At 46.5% G+C, this 20,084-nt stretch overlaps 1 protein-coding gene across 3 annotated transcripts in view; it reads right to left on the minus strand.

Annotated features, from left to right (window-relative positions):
- Positions 1–20,084, minus strand: part of LOC120917363 (3-galactosyl-N-acetylglucosaminide 4-alpha-L-fucosyltransferase FUT3-like) — a 60,041-nt gene that overhangs the window by 20,696 nt on the left and 19,261 nt on the right. Inside the window, exon 1 of one of the 3 annotated variants that reach the window (XM_040328601.1) lies at positions 11,245–11,442. The exons of 1 other annotated variant lie outside the window; for it this stretch is intronic. The gene's annotated coding sequence lies outside the window, so the exon portion shown is untranslated. Of the gene's footprint in view, positions 1–5,140; positions 5,184–11,244; positions 11,443–20,084 lie in introns of those variants that run through there. One more of the 3 variants, XM_040328600.1, reaches the window with a different exon arrangement.

Here is a 20,084-nt window from a genome sequence, read left to right on the forward strand (position 1 = left end):
CTCCATTGTACACCCTGCCCCACCTCTCCAGCACTGCCGGGTTCCCCAACTCACCCCTCCTGCTGGCTGCTGTGGGGGATGTGTCAGGATGGAGAGCAGGGACATATTTCCTAGCCCCTTCCTTTTCTAAATGAATAAATAATCAGTGATCGGTACCAATACCTGACTGTGTCCATTCATAACTAAAGCACAGTAAACAGTGTTTACTATGCTTCAGTTTGTGAATGAACAGAAAACTGTTCAGCACAGAGCACTTCCCATTAATTCGCTGTGAAAGGGACTGGGAAATCTGTCCTCAGTCCCTTTCTCTGCCTCAAACGTAAAGCAACAAAAAGCCCCCCACTAGGGTCCTAAAAAATTGTAAAAAGGAATAATAAAAAATACTGTAAAAAAATAAGAAGAAATTAATAAAAGAATAAAAAAAAAAACTGACCCCGTCCACTGCCCTACTGACACCAACCTCTCCCCTACTAGCACTGTTCACACACCATCCACTAACCCTACTGCCACCATTCACTGCCCTACAGACACTGTCCACACACCATCCATTGCCCTACTGACACTGGCCCAGATTCAAAGAGATCTGCACTATATTTGCGGAGGCGCAGGGCAATGATTTTTCCCTGCGCCCACGCAAATATTTTGCGCTGCCCTCTATTCACGAAGCAGTAGCTCCGTAAATTGCGAGGGCGCGCCGGCAAAATTGCCCGGCGTAAGCGCGCGCAATGTAAATGATCCCGCCGGGGGCGGGAATCATTTAAATTAGGCGCGCTCCCGCGCCGAGCGTAGGGCGCATGCTCCGTCGGGAAACTTTCCCGACGTGCATTGCGGCAAATGATGTCGCAAGGACGTCATTTGCTTCAAAGTGAACGTGAATGGCGTCCAGCGCCATTCACGAATCACTTACGCAAACGACGTGAAATTCAAATTTCACGTCGCGGGAACGGCGGCTATACTTTAGCATTGGCTGCCCCTACTATTAGAAGAGGCAGCCTTACGCTAAAGATGCCGTACGGAAACTCAGTACCTTGCGTACGCAGGGCCCGCGCAACATTGTGAATCGGCGTAAGTATGCAATTTGCATACTATACGCTGACCACAATGGGAGCGCCCCCTAGCGGTCAACGCAAGAATGCAGCCTAAAATCTGCGTGGCATAAGAGCCTTATGCCACGCAGATTTTAGGCTGCAGTCGGCGTAACGAGTTCTCTGAATCAGGAGAACTCGTAACGCCGGCGCAAGTCAGCAATTGCGCTGCGTAACCTATGGTTACGAGGGCGCAATTGCTTACTGAATCTGGGCCACTGTCCACACACCATCCACTGCCCACACACCATCCACTGCCCTACTGATGGACACCATCCACAGTCCACTGCTGTATCAATGAACACCATCCACTGTCCACTGACACCATCCACACACCATCCACTGCTCTACTGAGTGACACTGTCCACCTTTAAGGTAGGCCAAATTTATATTTTTATCGTGGCATTTTTTTAATTATATTTTTCTACGTTTTTCTTAAAATTTTGTTAGGCCTTGCTAGGTCTTTTTTTTTTTTTTAAAGACGTTAAACCCTAATGATCTTTGATCTCTTGTTGTTCTGTTAGATCTCCACCTCTCCAAAGTTGCCTACCCCTGCATAGAAAGAGCAGGATGCTTCACCTTGAGAATCTTGGTTTGAATAGAGCAGAATGCTGCAGATATAGTATGAAGGCAGATGGGTCACAACACTGTGGTACTCCCCAAAAAGCAAGAGATTATGCAAAAGGGATGATGGCTTATAAGTGCTGTGTAATGTACTGTTTCCACATAATAACCGCTACAGTATGCCCACAATATGTGTAATTTGCAAACTAGTGCTAAGTGACCCATATGTCTGTGGTTTGATGTGTCAATGCTACCAGTAAAATGTGGAAACAATATTTTTTGTGTGGACATTCCTGTTTTTTTAATAAAAAGGCCAATGGCCGGGGATGTTATGACAAGACCTCTGGTAAGGAAATGGGCACAATATGGCAGAGGTGGAGGGTTACAAGCAGGTGGGTTCTTGTTCTTTCCTAGAAACGGGATGGGGACTTGCACCTGTTAGTACCAACACCCAGCCAATCAGAAGCCCTCTTACATGTCTATCTCATTTGTTTTTAAAGCAGACTTTTCCCATTTTTACAAAATTTCACATAAGCCTGCAACTACCTGAAGGAGATCCAGGCCAAAGTCTATTAGGGAGGATCACCTCCGCTACCTCAATCCTAAGGAGCGTCTGTGGCAGAGACTTTTCCTCTAAGTTCTGAGTGATACTCTGGCTGCCAAGTCAGTGAGAGAGGCCTGTCCAGGTACGCCATACCCACTCCGGCTGGAGTGGCCAAGAAGACTAAGGCCCCGCACACACGGCCGAGGAACTCGACGTGCCAAACACATCGAGTTCCTCGGCCAGTTCAGTCCTGGAGCCGCCGAGGACCTCGGCGGGCCGAGTTCTCCCATAGAACAACGAGGAAATAGAGAACATGTTCTCTATTTCCTCGCCGAGGTCCTCGTCGGCTTCCTCGGCCGAAAGTGTACACACGGCCGGGTTTCTCGGCAGAATTCAGCCAGAAACTCGGTCGGAAGCTGAATTCTGCCGAGGAAAGTGGTCGTGTGTACGGGGCCTCAGTGTTGTTGGAAGCAGGACTGTTTCCCTATTGTTACGCCTGAACCTGGTATTTCTCCTTTTACCTCAACTCTTCTGGCACAGAAAAAGACACCTGTCGTAGACATTCGGTTACTACTTTATTCACCATACACCCCTGGACGGCAGATGAGCCATGAGGTAACATGTCACCCAAAACAAACCAGCAGGTCCTTCGGGGGTAGTGCTACAAAACTATAATCAATAAGTGGAAAATGAGGGGTTCTGTTAAAACCAAATCACGGTCAGGTAGACCAACTGCCAGGAAAATTGCAAAGAAAAACACACAAATAACTTGAAATACAAGACTCTCTGAACACATGTGGTGTGGCTGTTTCAAAATGCACAATAAGGAGGCATTTGAAGAAAGATGGGCTGCATGTTCGAGTCGCCAGAAGAAAGCCATTACTATGCAAATGCCACAAAGTAGCTTACAATATGCCAAACAGCACAGAGACAAGCCTCAAACCTTCTGGCACAAAGTCATTTGGAGTGATAAGACCAAAATTTTGCTTTTTGGCCACAACCATAAACGCTACATTTGGAGAGGAGTCAACAAGGCCTATGCTGAAAGGTACACAATTCCTACTGTGAAACACGTATGTGGATCACTGATGTTTTGGGGATGTGTGAGCTACAAAGGCACAGGAAATTTGGGCAAAATTGATGGCAGGATGAATGCAGTATGTTAGCAAAAAATACTGAAGGAACATTTGCATTCATCAGCCAGGAAGCTGTGCATGGGATGTACTTGGACATTCCAACACAACAATGATCCAAAACACAAGGCCAAGTCGACCTGTCATTGGCTACAGCAGAATAAAGTGAAGGTTCTGGAGTGGCCATCCCAGTCTCCTGACCTCAATACCATTGAGCCACTCTGGGGCGATCTCAAATGCAAGACAGCTCAAGAATTTACAGGAACTGGTGGCTTTCCTACTTCCCCTTCTCTCCACATGAAAATCCTATTCATCATATATATGCCGCATACACACGGTCGGAATTTCCAACAACAAATGTTCGATGGGAGCTTGTTGTCAGAAAAAAAACACAGTGTGTAGGCTCCATCGGACATTTGCTGTCGGGATTTCCGACAACAAAAATTTGAGAGCTAATTCTCAAATTTTCCGACAACAAAACTTGTTGTCAGAAATTCCAACCGTGTGTACACAATTACGAAACACAAAATGCCACGCATGCTCAGAATCAAGCAGAAGAGCCGCACTGGCTATTGAACATTTTTCTCGGTATGTTGTACGTGTTGTACGTCACCGCGCTCTTAACGTTTGCAATTTCCGACAACATTTCTGTGACCGTGTGTACGCAAGACAAGTTTGAGCCAACATCCGTCGTAAAAAAAGATCCATGGTTTTGTTGTCGGAATGTCCGATTGGATCGTCTGTACGCGGCAATACTGTACATATCCTGTATGTAACATCTCTGTACATGACATCCTCTATGAGGATATTGAATGTGATGTATCTTTTTTTGTTGAACTTTCTCCAGATGTTAAATACTCGTTAAAGAAAAATGGGTATACAATATACTTTGTTAACATCTATTCTCCGGATATTCTCTGGATATTCTCTCTTCTGTTTGGTCTACTGTGTTAAAAAAAAATGTAATCTTAAAATGAATTTAGTTATTGGGTCTGTTCCATTTTCTGTTTCTATGGCATGGAATCACATCTAGCAGGATTAATACTAAAATAGTTAGTTCACTTTGCTACTTTGCTTGAATCCATCAACATGGAAGTTAAAGTGAAAGATGCCCCATAATGTATATAAGATTTCAGTAATAAAGTTTTATTACTTTTTAACTAGTTTTATTAGGGCCCATTCACACCTTTGTATTTAGAGACATAATAGTTTGGGCATGTATATCCCTTCTGCGTTCACCTTTCTATTTTAAAATGTTTTGACATTCACCATAACCATAATACACAGATGACAACCTTCCGTGCACTGTAGTGCTCCATGTTTAAAAAAAAAAAGGTCCATGTCTGATTGCTTTCTACAATGTGCTGGATTTGCAGCCTATTCAAAATTATTGTGCTGCACTAAAATGGTTGTAAATCTCCTTTTTTCTTTAATCAAAAGCTTTTTTTTATTGAGAAAAATGTTTTTCAATTTACAACAAAATCAATACATACAATACATACCCACTAAAGAACTAAAATGACAGTTATACTAACAATAACAATTCGTAGCAAAACATTTTTTTTAAATATAAAGAAAAATTTAACAAACCCGCGCTATGGTGATGTGTCCAAACAATAAATTAATAATTAGGGCTGCTGCTAAACTATAAGGTAAGCACCCCAAAGGTTTGAAACAAGAAATTAAATTAGCGCCGCTAATTAAATTTCTTGTTTCAATTTTTTTTAATTAGACTATGCAACTTCCAAACTATACATTCATTGTTACTTAAAGGGTTTGTAAAGGATTTTTTTTATCTTAATAGCTTCTTTTACCTTAATGCAGTGCTGTTTTCATGTCCTTATTGTTCGTTTTTGCTCTCAAGTTGCTGTAATTCTTCTCTGATCTCCACACTTCCCGGTTGTCTGTTTCCTGATAACCACAGTGCTGGGAGCTTTCTCTCTGTGGTCACTAATCAAGGAGGTGTGATTACTGTGTATCTAAAACCCCTCAACACCAATCATTTTTGTTTTTCAAACCATCACTGCCCTGTATTGGCTCTGTGGCTCTGTACAGCAGAGAGGCAGGAAACAACATGCAAAAACGAAACTAAAACTGTAGGTACATTATATGATTGATTTTTTATCTATTTTTAATCATTTTAAAAGGAATCAGTTAACTATTGTGTCTCTATACCCTGTAAACAGTCATTTCAGCAAAAAAAATGTTTTCCTTTACAACTCCTTTAAGACCTTGCATCCAAGCAATGGATTAATGATTACCTTTACAGGATAAGTCATTATACTCAGTTTAATTATAACTTCTTAACGGCTTATAGGTATTTCTAGTGCATAACTGAGATCTGTCCCTCTACTAACTTTCAGTCAACTCATCTGTAGACTCAACGGGCCAGATTCACAAAGAGATACGACGGTGTATCTCCTGATACACCGTCGTATCTCTGATTTACGTCGGTCGTATCTATGCGATTGATTCATAGAATCAGTTGCGCATAGATATGCCTAAGATCCGACAGGTGTAACTGTGTTACACCGTCGGATCTTAGGCTGCAATTCCCGGCCGGCCGCTAGGTGGCGTTTCACTTTATTTACGCGACGATTATGCAAATGAGGAGATACGCCGATTCCGAAACGAACGACCGCCCGGCGCTTTTTTTTTTACGTTGTTTGTATTCGGCTATTTTCCGGAGTATAGTTACCCCTGATTCTATGAGGCGCAGCCAATGTTAAGTATGGCCGTCGTTCCCGCGTCGAATTTTGAAATTTTACGTCGTTTGCGTACGTCGATTCTCAAAAGCGCTGGACGCAAGTTACGCTCACGCCGAAACCAATGACGTCCTAGCGACGTCGTTGGGAGCAATGCACGCCGGGAAAATTCGCAGACGGCGCATGCGCATTTAAATCGGCGCGGGGACGCGCCTTATTTAAATACTACACTCCCCCTAGCCGCGGAATTTGAATTCCGCCGGGGGATTTACGATCCGTCGCCGCAAGTTTTGAGGTAAGTGTTTTGTGAATTACCTACTTGCCTCAAAAACTTGCGGCGGCGGATCTTAAATCACATAGGTTACGCGAATCTAAAGATCCGCTAACCTTTGTGAATCTGTGTGAACATATTTACATCAACAAATTGGAGTCTAGCCATCGTGACCAAATCTTTCAAAAAAAATGGGGGTATAGCCTATGTTTATATGTCAATTCTTCTCTTCTTAAATTACAGTTAATCACTTCAAACCATTGAGTAGTTGTTGGTGGGGAGTTTGAAATCCATTTCTGCAATATATGTTTTCGGGCTATATGCATAGACCGCAGCAATATCACATGCATTTCAGATGGGAGAATATCTTCCGATACAATCCCTAGCAGAGCTATTTTTGGGTCAGAATGAATGTGTGTAGAGCATAGAGTATTTAAAATATCAAATATATGCTCCCAATACCGATGTAGTTTAGGGCAAGGCCACAAAATATGTATTATGTCTGAGTTTTTCCATCGGAAATTCCAACGGACATAGAAAGAGAACATGTAGAAAAATTCTATTGGAAATTCAGTTCGTCTGTATGGAACTCAGACGGAGAAAAAAACACGCATGCTCAGAATCAAGTCGACGCAAGCTCAGAAGCAGTGGACTTAATTTTTCTCGGCTCGTCGTAGTGTTGTACGTCACCGCGTTTTGGACAGTCGAATTTGGTGTGACAGTGTGTATGCAAGACAGCTTGAACGGAATTCCGTCAGAAAAATCAGTAGGAGTTTATCCCAGCGGAAATTCTGATCGTGTGTACGGGGCATCAGTTTGGTGTAGCTGCTTTACCCCAAATATGTAATTTTATAGGGAGACCTATGAATGATAAATAACTGGGTCAAACACTGTGAAGAGGATAAGGAAACTCTGGTCAGATTTCCCAAAGCTTGTTCCCATTCCTCATCACTAATATTCTCCAAATCCATACACCACCATCCGCGCTAGCTGTTGTTTGTAGGAAAGAATATAGGTCACCAATAAGTCCCTGTTTGTAATTCCCTGTAGATACAACCATAGTTAAACTAGTGGAAGGGTTATATTTTAATAGGAAGGTTACTGCCTGACTCCGCAGAGCATGCCACAACTACAAGTACTGAAATAATCATTTATTGGTTAAATGGTATTTTTCTGCCAGTTTATTAAATGGTTGTAGTGCTTCATTATAAAAAAGCTGATGAAGGACAAAATGGTTGTAAATCTCTGATATTAAAAATGAACAAAGCATATCTTTCTATAGTGTGTAATTGCCTCAATCCAAAGCACTTAGTGTGATTTCTGACTGCCATGTTCTTTCTCTGCTATCTGCATGGCTCATGCCCACCCCTTCAGCACAAAGCAGGAGATTGACTGCCAAAAATGATGCAGGTACAATGTTTCATCTGTTGTAGTGTGTTAGGCAGCCCATTCAAATGAACAGGCTCATAATACAAAGCATGTTAATGTTTATGCATTCAACACACCCCAATGGACCTCTCTTTTGTGAATGAACCCTGAGTGTATCCTTTTTTTTTTTTTATAATATTAAATAAAATTTAATCAGGGAATGTGAAAGCTCTCAATTTCAGAGATCCTGTCAAGAGTTACTAACCCCTGTCTGTAGCTTCCAGGCCAGATCTAGCAGGTCTGATGTGGGGGGTGCAGTAAAAAATGTCAGGGGGTCAGTAGGGAAGTGTACAAGAGTCAGTAGGCCAGTGTAAGTGAGCGAGTAGAGCAGATAATGGGGGTTAGCAGGGCATAGGATAGGGAGTCAGCAGGACAGTGTTCAGGGGTCAGATTAGAAGTGGACGGGGTACAACAAAGAAATAGCGGGGAAAATACTTACATACATAAAGTAACAAAGCTGTCCTGTGCATATAATATATCTGCTAGATTGATGCCTTCCCAGCACTCTGGCCCCTCTACACCCTAGATATCCCCACAGCACTCTGACCCCCCTACACCCTAGATATCCCCCCAGCACTCTGACCCCTTTACACTCCAGATATCCCCCCAGCACTCTGACCCCTCTACACTTCAGATATCCCCCCAGCACTCTGACCCCCCTACACCCTAGATATCCCCCAGCACTCTAAACCCTCTACACACAAGATATCCCCCCAGCACTCTGACCCCTCTACACTCCAGATATACCCCCAGCACTCTAAACCCTCTACACACAAGATATCCCCCCAGCACTCTGACCCCTCTACACCCCAGATATCCCCCCAGCACTCTGACCCCTCTTCACCCCAGATATCCCCCCAGCACTCTGACCCCTCTACACTCCAGATATCCCCCCAGCACTCTGACCCCTCTACACCCCAGATATCCCCCCAGCACTCTGACCCCTCTACACTCCAGATATCCCCCCAGCACTCTGACCCCTCTACACCCCAGATATCCCCCCAGCACTCTGACCCCTCTATACCCTAGATATCTCCCCAGCACTCTGACCCCTCTACATCCCAGATATCCCCCCAGCACTCTGACCCCTCTACACCCATCCATGTAGTACCCCATTTTCCAGTTGAGATACAGTGCATGTAAACTTTTGGCTGTGCCCACCTCCAGCACTTACTTTTACCTATACCAATCAAGCAGGCAGAAGGAGGGGCAGAGGAAGGGAGCACCAAAAGGGCATTCCAAGCCTTTTGGTGCAAACAGTGCTGGACAGCTGGGCTCACCATGACACCATCCACAATGCTACTTCCACAGGACTCTCAATGATGACGACTCATTCCCGACTCCCGAGCATTCAAGCTGCATGGGGCGGGGTCAGAGCATCACTGGGTATCATTCTGCACAGCACGGAGCACCGCTGCCCTCTTGCCTTCCCTGTGTATCCATCACTCTTAGTGCCATCATGGGTTCCCCAATTTTGGGGCAGCGTGGGATCAAGGATCAGCTGCTTTTGGGAAAGTGCAGGGGCCCCCGTGCAGCTGGGGCCCCTGGGCAGTGCCCAGGTGTGCCCTTTTATTAAGACAGCCCTGTCAGCAGGGCAGAGAACGGGGTTCACAAGGGCAGAGGGTGGGAACCAGTAGGGCAGAGGAAAGGGGGTCAGTAGGGCAGAGGAAAGTAGGTCAGCCGGATGGTGTACAGTTGTACAGTTGTCAGCAGGACATAGGATAGAGGTAGGGCATAGGACAGGGGTCACAAGGGCAGATGACACAGATCTGCAGAGAAGAGAGTGTCAGCAGGTTGATACCTCCACATAAATGGGCTTAATAATCAGTGGATGTGCATACAAGTTTTACAATTGTAGCACTACCCCCGTAGGAGTTGCTGAATTCTGGGTCCCCACTGCTGCACAGCCTGTCACACAGCATTTCCTTGATAAATTCAAATGCAGTAAACAGTCTCTGGCTTGCTTTTTGGTTGTTTTATTAGGGGATGATAACTTGGATGGGGTAGGGAATTATAGGATGCCCAACTTGAAAATGTCCATAACACAGAACAAAAAGGGACAACTTCCTTCTTCCTTCCTGCTGCATAAACTTGGTTCACTATGTACAGCACCTGCTGATCACTCCGCATAAAATTAACAGTCAAGGGTCTCTTGGGGGCCACCGACAGTCTCTCCTCAGCACTGCCTCTCCATCTTCCACCCGACTCCCTGCTCTATCTTCCACCCGACTCCCCGCTCAAATGCCTATTTATGGTCTTCCTTAGTTCCCTGCCAGGCCCACTCCTGGGGATTAGCTAAGGGCCCATAAATATGCAGAGCAGATGCTGCTCACCTCCATCCACTAGTTCCAGAATGTTCTCCAACTTTCCAGATACCAGGGGGAGGCACCAGGGAGCTGCCAGGATGAGTCATCCAGCCCTGGACTCTAATAACCCTGACCCAGATTCAGTTATTCAGGTTTATCCCTGGCCAGACAAATCCTTTTACCTACTCTCACTTCTAGTAGTACACACTAGAGGATGCTACACCACATATCACATTTATCAGTGTATAAATAAAACAATATACTATTCAAAACCGTCTTTTTTATATCACACTTTTCCACCATGTGTATTTCTTGTTTACTCAGTGTTAGGCCTCGTACACACGACCAAGAAACTCGACGGGCGAAACACATCGAGTTCCTCGTCGAGTTCCTTGTTAGGCTTGTCGAGGAACTCGACAAGCTTGCTTTGTGTACACACAGTCAAGCCAAAATCTCCTCGTTCTCAAACGCGGTGACACACAACACATACAACGGCAGGGGAAGTTCGATTCCACTAGCTAAACTCTTGGGGCTGCTTTTGCTAATTTCATGTGTTTGCGTGTTAAATAAAATTTTGCTAAGAGACATTTGCACTTTTCAGTATGTTACAGCTTTAAAAATGTGTTATCTCCATTACAAATGCTACTTTTACTCCCGTCTCATACTTTAATCTGAGCAAGCGCGGGTTTCTTAGCATATAGACGTCCGAGTTTCTTGTTGAAAACCAGCCCGACCAGAAACTCGACAAGCCAAATCAGACTCCCGTCGAGAAAATAGAGAACTTGCTCTCTTTTTAGCTCGTCGAGGTTCTCGACAGTTTCCTCGTCGAAAATGTACACACGACCGGTTTCCTCGGCAAAAAAATATCTCCCAGCAAGGTTCTTGCTGGTTTTTGCCGAGAAACTCGGTCGTGTGTACGAGGCCTCACAGGTATCAGACCACATTACAGTGACCCCCACCACCTCTGTGCCTGTGCATTTACCTTCAGCTTTGGATCTATATAGATCATGTCAAACATGCCTTCCCCTCTGGTGATCACTCCAAATGCTGCTCTGGTAATATCTCTACCTCTCCTGTATATGACTACATTTATCATTATTATTATTACCCTCCTGATCATGCTTACCTATATCTACATCCGGTACCTGACCTTGGCTTTGAACTAACTACTCCTCTGACTTCTACTCCACTTGAGACCTGTTACTTACCTTGGGCACCACCTGATCTCAGTGCCTCAGCTGTATACCCAGACAGTCGGAACATCCCTGCAAGCAGCCCAAGTTGATGACCTGTTCTTCTTTGAGCCTTGTACCTCCTTCAGGGGTGCCTGGAGCTTATCTGCAAGGAGAGCCCTCTCACCATTGGCCTACAACACCAGGTACATGATATTTTGCAATTTTACGTTGAGGAACATTATTTTGAAATTAAAAATATGTGAAGGTATCATGCTATAACATACTATACAGGGAGTGCAGAATTATTAGGCAAATGAGTATTTTGACCACATCATCCTCTTTATGCATGTTGTCTTACTCCAAGCTGTATAGGCTCGAAAGCCTACTACCAATTAAGCATATTAGGTGATGCACATCTCTGTAATGAGAAGGTGTGTGGTCTAATGACATCAACACCCTATATCAGGTGTGCAGAATTATTAGTCAACTTCCTTTCCTTTGGCAAAATGGGTCAAAAGAAGGACTTGACAGGATACCTTGCAGAGGGATGCAGCACTCTTAAAATTGCAACGCTTCTGAAGCGTGATCATCGAACAATCAAGCGTTTCATTCAAAATAGTCAACAGGGTCGCAAGAACCTTTTAGAAAAACCAAGGCGCAAAATAACTGCCCATGAACTGAGAAAAGTCAAGCGTGCAGCTGCCAAGATGCCACTTGCCACCAGTTTGGCCATATTTCAGAGCTGCAACATCACTGGAGTGCCCAAAAGCACAAGTTGTGCAATACTCAGAGACATGGCCAAGGTAAGAAAGGCTGAAAGACAACGACCACTGAACAAGACACACAAGCTGTAACGTCAAGACTGGGCCAAGAAATATCTCAAGAATGATTTTTCTAAGGTTTTATGGACTGCTGAAATGAGAGTGAATCTTGATGGGCCAGATGGATGGGCCCGTGGCTGGATTGGTAAAGGGCAGAGAGCTCCAGTCCTACTCAGACACCAGCAAGGTGGAGGTGGAGTACTGGTTTGGGCTGGTATCATCAAAGATGAGCTTGTGGGGCGTTTTCGGGTTGAGGATGGAGTCAAGTTGAACTCCCAGTCCTACTGCCAGTTTCTGGAAGACACCTTCTTCAAGCAGTGGTACAGGAAGAAGTCTGTATCCTTCAAGAAAAACATGATTTTCATGCAGGACAATGCTCCAGCACACGCGTCCAAGTACTCCACAGCGTGGCTGGCAAGAAAGGTTATAAAAGAAGAAAAACTAATGACATGGCCTCCTTGTTCACCTGATCTGAACCGCATTGAGAACCTGTGGTCCATCATCAAATGTGAGATTTACAAGGAGGGAAAACAGTACACCTCTCTGAACAGTGTCTGGGAGGCTGCGGTTGCTGCTGCACGAAATGTTGATGGTGAACAGATCAAAACACAGACAAAATCCATGGATGGCAGGCTTTTGAGTGTCCTTGCAAAGAAAGGTGGCTATATTGGTCACTTATTTGTTTTTGTTTTGTTTTTGAATGTCAGAAATGTATATTTGAGAATGTTGAGATGTTATATTGGTTTCACTGGTAAAAATAAATAATTGAAATGGGTATATTTTTTTTTTTTGTTAAGTTGCCTAATAATTATGCACAGTAATAGTAGTCACCTGCACACACAGATATCACCCTAAAATAGCTAAAACTAAAAAAAAAACAAAAAACTACTTCAAAAAATATTCAGCTTTGATATTAATGAGTTTTTTGGGTTCATTGAGAACATGGTTGTTGTTCAATAATAAAATGAATCCTCAAAAATACAACTTACCTAATAATTCTGCACTACCTGTATAAGCAAATGATGAAGCGGCCAACACAATTTGTTTGATTAACAAATGAAAATACATGAAAAGTCCACATGCAGCGCTAAGGCTACTTTCACACTGAGGCGCTTTACAGGAATTCTATCACCTGCAAAGTGCCTGTAAAGCGCCTCTCCTGTCACTCCATTGTGAAAGCCCAAGTGCTTTCACACTGGAGCGATGCGCTTGCGGGACGTTAAAAAAAGTCCTGCAAGCAGCATCTTTGAAATCAATGGGCACCTTTGGGATGAATTAGAATGGAGACTGCGAGCCAGGCCTTCTCGTCCAACATCAGTGCCTGGCCTCACAAATGCGCTTCTGGAAGAATGGTAAAACATTCCCAAAGACACACTCCTAAATCTAAATCTAAGTTGAAGCTGTTATAGCTGCAAAGGGTGGGCCAACTCAATATTGAACCCTACAGACTAAGACTGGGATGCCATTAAAGTTCATGTGCATGTAAAGGCAGTGTCCTAATACTTTTTCACAAATTTCGTGTATATGCTTAACTAGAAGACTGAAAGTGGAATACAATACACAGAGCAGTATTGGGATGCCATGTGGTGCAACCTGAGAAAATGTACTAAATCCCTATCAATCAGAGAAACAGCGCTCCATCTTTTTATCATATGGCACTATACTCCTCTTAGGCCGGGTATACACAGTCCGAATGTCGGGAGATTTTGGCCTTGTAAAAAAGGTTGATCCAGTCTGGCAAATCTCTCCACGAAATTCGCCAGTACACCTATCACCCTAACAATGTATAACTGTTTATTCTCTTTCATTCCAGAAATATCACACCATACAGAGAAGATGATTCATTTGTGTTGCCACGCAATGAGCAATAGGCTTAAATTGGGAACTCCCCACAGTTCCCTTTTCTCAAAAAATAGCTAGGATGGTTTCTACTAGCTTAATGAAAAACATATTTCACATTATACATGATTTCCAGAGAAATTGGGACCCATGGTTATTATTTAGTCTTTCCACCTCCAGCTAACTCTTTAAAAAAAAAAAAAAAAAAAAATTCCAGTATATTACACGGTTTAATCTCATACATATTGGGGGTTATTTACGAAAGGCAAATCCACTTTGCACTACAAGTGCAAACTACAATTGCACTTGAAATTGCACTGAAAGTGCAGTCGCTGTAAATCTGAGGGGTAGACCTGAAATGAGGGGAAGCTCTGCTGATTTTATTACCCAATCATGTGCACAGTGAGGCATGTTACAGCACAGTGAGGCATGTTACTTACAGCACAGTGAGGCATGTTACAGAGCAGCCTAGTGAAATATGAACTTTGTGCTGATATTGCTTGCAAAGCTTAAAAGACTCCAATTATATACTGTTATATACTGTTTGGGCCGAACATTCGTTGTTTGCTTGTTCCGGAAACAACCGAACTTTCATGTCGTTCGACCGTTTGTTTGGCCCCCCGAACTGACCACAATGCATTGCGGCGCTGAACAGTGCATTGCAAGCACTGATTGGCTGAAGCAGTGAAAGCCAATATGGGAAAATGTTGGGGAAAATTAAAGGTGGTAGAGTCGGGATGGGGAGGTGATATGTTGACAGAGTGTAGATGTGGATGGGAGGTAGCACATACTAAGGTGAACTGTGGATGGGTAGGGAGGGGGAAAGGGGGGTGTATTTGGGGGGAGAGTGAGCTGTGGATGGGGAGGGGGGTGAGTTGTGAACAGAGAGGGGGGGGTGAGTCATGGATGGGGGAAGCTATGGATGGCGGAGAGGGGGAGTTGTGGATAAAGAGGAGATGGTAAGTTGTGGATGGGGAGAGAAAGGAGAGCTGGGGATGGGGGAGAGAGTAAGCTGTGGATGGGGGAGGGTGAATTGTGGACAAGGAGGAGAGGGTGAGTTGTGGATGGGAAGGGGAGCTGTGGTTGGGGGGAGAGGGGGAGTTGTGGACAGGGAGGAGAGGGTGAGTTGTGGATGGGGGGGAAGAGGGGCTGTGGACGGGGGAGGGGAAGTTGTGGACAGGGAGGAGAGGGGGAGTTATGGATGAGGGAAGGGCAGCTGTGAATGGGGAGGAAGGTGAGTTATGGACAGGGAGGAGAGGGTGAGTTGTGGATGGAGGGGAAGGGGAGCTGTGGAGGGGGAGTTGTGGACAGGGAGGAGAGGAGGTGTTGTGGATAGGGAGGAGAGGGTGAGTTGTGGATGGGGTGGAAGGGAAGCTGTGGAGGGGGATTTGTGGGTGGGGGAAAGGGGAGCTGTGTATGGGGGAAGGTGGGTTATGGAATAAAGGAGAGGGTGAGTTATGGATGGTGTGGGGAAGGGGAGCTGTGGATGGGGGTTGGGGGAGTTGTGGACAGGGAGGAGTGGGTGAGTTATGGATGGGGGTGAAGGGGAGCTGTGGATGTGGGGAGGGGGAGTTGGGGACAGGGAGGAGAGTGTGAGTTGTGGATGGGGGGGAATGGGGAGCTGTGGATGGGGGAGGGGGAGGGCGAGTTGTGGACAGGGAGGAGAGGGTAAGTTATGGATGGAGGGGAAGGGGAGCTGTAGATGCAGGGAGGGGGGTTTGCGGACAGGGAGGAGAGGGTGAGTTGTGGATGGAGGGAAAGGGGAGCTGTGGATGGGGGGAGTTGTGGACAGGGAGGAGGGGGTAGCTGTGGATGGGGGGAGTTGTGGACAGGGAGGAGGGGGTAGCTGTGGATGGGGGGAGTTGTGGACAGGGAGGAGAGGGTGAGTTGTGGATGGGGAAATGGGGAGCTGTTTATGGGGGGTTGGGGGAGTTGTGGACAGAGAGGAGATGGTAAATTGTGGATGGAGGGGAAAAGGAGCTGTGGAGGGAGGAAGTGAGCTATGGTTGGGGGAGTAAGCTGTGAATGGGGGAGATGGGTGAATTGTGACAGGGGAGAGAGTTGTGGACGGGGGGAGAGGTGAGCTGTGGATGGGGGGAAGGGTGAGCTGTGGTTGGGGAGGTAAGCTGTGGATGGGGGGAGGGGTGAGTTTGGACAGAGTTGTGGACAGGGGGAGAGGTGAGCTGTGGATGGGGGGGAAGTGAGCTGTGGACAGAGGGAAAGGGGTGAGCTGTGGATGGGGAGAAGGCGGGCCTTAACCACGTCTATTATTTGGCATCACTTTACTTCCTTAGAAATGGTGGGATTGGGGGGTGCAGTTGGTGGGCTAGGAGTTGACTAGGGAGGGTTGGGTTCCTGCACCTATTCTCTCTGGGCCATATTCTGAGTAAAGTTACGATGGAGTAACTCAGGATACTCCATCGTAACTCCCTTTTTTGACCCGTGTATCTATGCTCCTGATTCTCAGAATCATTTTTGCATAGATACACTTAAGATCCGCCATCTGTAAGTCACTTACACTGGCGGATCTTAAATGCAATGACGCCGGCCGCCGCTAGATGGCATTTACATGAAGGAGTCATTTGCATATGCAAATGATCCTTCTACGCCGATTCACGAACGAGTTCGCGTCGCTAACGTCGTTTGCGTAAGCGGAAACTTACCCCTGCTATATGAGGGGTAAGTTTCCGCAAGTCTCGCGTAGGCCATGTTACGGATGGCGTCGGGTCCCCGTCGTGTTTTTTCGTCGGATACGTCGTTTACGTAAGTCGTTCTTGAATACGACTTTACGTCAATGACGCACACGTAGGCGTCATTGACGTTTTCCGCCGAGAACTGGAGCATGCGCACTGGGCTTTTTGCAGCCCGGCGCATGCCCAGTTCTTTTGCATCGGGGGCGCGCTTCATTTGAATAGAAGCCGCCCCCTTGGAGATCCGCCAGGCTACGCCGGGACACTTACACTCCGCTGTCCCAACTTATGGAGCAAGTGGTTGGGGAATACAACACCTGCTCCAGTAAGTTGGGACAGCGGAGTGTAAGTGCCCTAAGCGAAGCAGGCGGATATTTAGAGAGAATATGGCCCTCTGTGTTTATGTAATGTCATTTTCTTCTGGGACTTGTAATGTGTGCCATACCTGTCCAGAAGGAAGGTTTTTGTGTATAAATGCTGTGCTGTTTGTTAACCACTTCCCGACCCCCGCATGTACATATACGTCCACAATATGGCACGTACAGGCACATGGGCGTATAGGTACGTCCTCGCCTATTAGCGGGTGGGGGGTCCGATCGGGACCCCCCCCGCTACATGCGGAGGTCGGGTCCGCTCGGGGAGCGATCCGGGACCACGGCGCGGCTATTTGTTTATAGCCGCTCCGTCGCGATCGCTCCCCGGAGCTGAAGAACGAGGAGAGCCGTGTGTAAACACGGCTTCCCCGTGCTTCACTGTGTCGGCGCATCGATCGCGTCATTCCCTTTATAGGGAAGACACGATCGATGACGTCATTCCTACAGCCACACCCCCCAACAGTTGTAAACACATACTAGGTGCACCCTAACTCCTACAGCGCCCCCTGTGGTTAACTCCCAAACTGCAACTGTCATTTTCACAATAAAGAATGCAATTTAAATGCATTTTTTGCTGTGAAAATGACAATGGTCCCAAAAATGTGTCAAAATTGTCCGAAGTGTCCGCCATAATGTCGCAGTCACGAAAAAAATCGCTGATCGCCGCCATTAGTAGTAAAAAAAAAAAAATAATAAAAATGCAATAAAACTATCCCCTATTTTGTAAACGCTATAAATTTTGCGCAAACCAATCGATAAACGCTTATTGCGATTTTTTTTACTAAAAATAGGTAGAAGAATACGTATCGGCCTAAACTGAGGAAAAAAAATGTTTTTATATATGTTTTTGGGGGATATTTATTACAGCAAAAAGTAAAAAATATTGCATTTTTTTCAAAATTGTCGCTCTATTTTTGTTTATAGCGCAAAAAATAAAAACCGCAGAGGTGATTGTGACGAGATCCTTCCTCGCCCAGCCGTCACATTGGTTGGCAGCGGTGGGATTTGCTCTCCAGTTACTGGGACAACTCCAAACCACCACCATGAATGACCAGCTATGCAGCCTGGAGGAGAACCATGCTAAAAGACTTGCTTGAGAGCCGTGGAGGGACCGGTGGGAAGAACAAGGCCACCCTGATCATTGCGCTAGCCGAGATGGATCAGAGGGATGGTGATGCAGGACCCCGGTCAGTTGAAGACTTGTTCCAGCAGCGAGTTCAACAGCGGTTGGCATTATATGGTGTGAACCCATCAGAGACCGCCATACAGAACACCATTAGAGACCTCCAGCGGCAGGATGAGAGAGAACGAGAGTGGCAACAGAGAGCACGAGAGCGGCAACAGAGAGCACGAGAGCGGCAACAGAGAGAACGAGAGCGGCAAGAGGAGCTGGAGACCGCCTACAGACAGCTGCTAGACTCTGCTCAGCAGCAGGGTGGGGCTCCCGTTGCCTGGGACTGTCTGGGAAAAATAGCAGACAGTCAAAAAGATGAGGAGCAAATGGGGCCAGGGGTGACCCTACGTTTTCCCGTTCTAACCGCACTGGAAGAAGCAGCGATGATACAGAGGGCACTGCGAGCGCTAGAATGCAAGAACGCACCGGAGGTCCCCCAGGCAGCGAGACAAGCTAATAGCATGAAGGTCTCAGAAAGGGGAGTTGAGACAGGCGCTGGAAGGCTGGGAAATGATGATCAGCAGCAAGTCCAGAGTATCTCATCGGGTGCCCCAGCAGAAGCGCTGGCTACAGGGCAGAATGCCTCTGGCATCTGCCCAGCATCAGAAAAAGAGGGGGATCCGGAGAGTCTGAGAGAGGATCTGCGTGAGCTGTTGTCCCAACAGCAGATATCCCCACCGGGAGTAGAGGAAGCAATTCTCCCTCCCCAGCAATTGGACACTACCCCAATGTTCATCCCCCCAGCAGAAGTGCTGGCAACAGGGCAGAGTGCTAGCCATCTCTGCCCAGCACCGGGACCAACTGTGGAGTTCCAGGGAGCCGGGGCGGTTGGCCCCCCTCCCCAGCAACAAGCTGAGGTAGTGAAGCTGTTACTCCCAGCTGAATCACTGGCAGCAGGGCAGGATGCTACTGGCTGCTGCACACCACTACAGCTTGAGCGGATATCGGTGGATGGGACTGTGGTCCCCACTCACAGCAACCCAGCGGAAGAGCTGGCAACAGAGCAGAGTGCCCCGGGCCTCTGCTCTCAACTAACAGAAGAGGGGGTTCCGGTGGTAGTGGATGGGACTCCGATCTCCACGGACACAACCCCAGAACATGGTGCGGCACTGAGACAGGAGGATGTCGGCTTTGCTTTGCAAGCACCGGGGGATTTTTACCTAGCCTCAGTGGATGGGACTGCAGTCTCCACTGGTATACCCCAGGAATGGTGGCCAGTTGGCCCAGATTCCCAACGGCATGATGAACTGAGCCCAGCCACCCTGTCTTCTCTCCAGCGGCTGAAAGGACTCCAGGGAGAAGGGCCAGTCCAGGCCTCTCCCCAGCGGCAGGCGTGTTCTCTGAGAGAGGCAGAGATTGGCTGGGTGAGTAATGCTCTGTTTGGGACAAGTTATCTGGGGTACTGGGTGGGTACCGGAATTGGGGTCTCTCCCAGTGTTAGTCTCCTGCCAAAGGGGGAGATGTGTGACAGACCTAGCCGGGACAGGGGCTTTTGGAGAGGACTGAATGTGAGCCTCTTGCCATCCGATTATGGGCCAGGACCTCAAAACAGGAAGGCAGATGGGTCATCCCAGCGGACAGTCCTGGAACCTTAAGACTACTTTTCCAACATCCTCGAGTTGACCCGTTTGGGTCCCACTGCGGCTGTTGGACTGTTTCCCAGGGGAAGTAATGTCATGGACCTTGGAGTAATGGAGTGGTTACTGAGCTATATTGAGACATTTCCATTATGTGATAAGCCTGTTTAAAGCCTTTGTGATTATCAGGTGTGGGTGTCTTCTGTCGGAGACAGCCCGTCTGAAGATGTAAGTGTTTATGCTAAGTGCCTTTGTACTGTTCTAAAGGTCAGAAGCCTCCTGTCAGGAGCATTGAATTAGCATTCTATTGTCTAAAGCAATGTAACCTCTCAGAGGTAGTAATTAAGTAGACCGGGTTATTGTGTACATTGATTACCCCCTGGGGCTTCTGTCTCAAT

Source organism: Rana temporaria, chromosome 11 (genome assembly GCF_905171775.1).
Source record: "Rana temporaria chromosome 11, aRanTem1.1, whole genome shotgun sequence".
In the NCBI taxonomy this organism is placed as follows: Eukaryota; Metazoa; Chordata; class Amphibia; order Anura; family Ranidae; genus Rana; species Rana temporaria.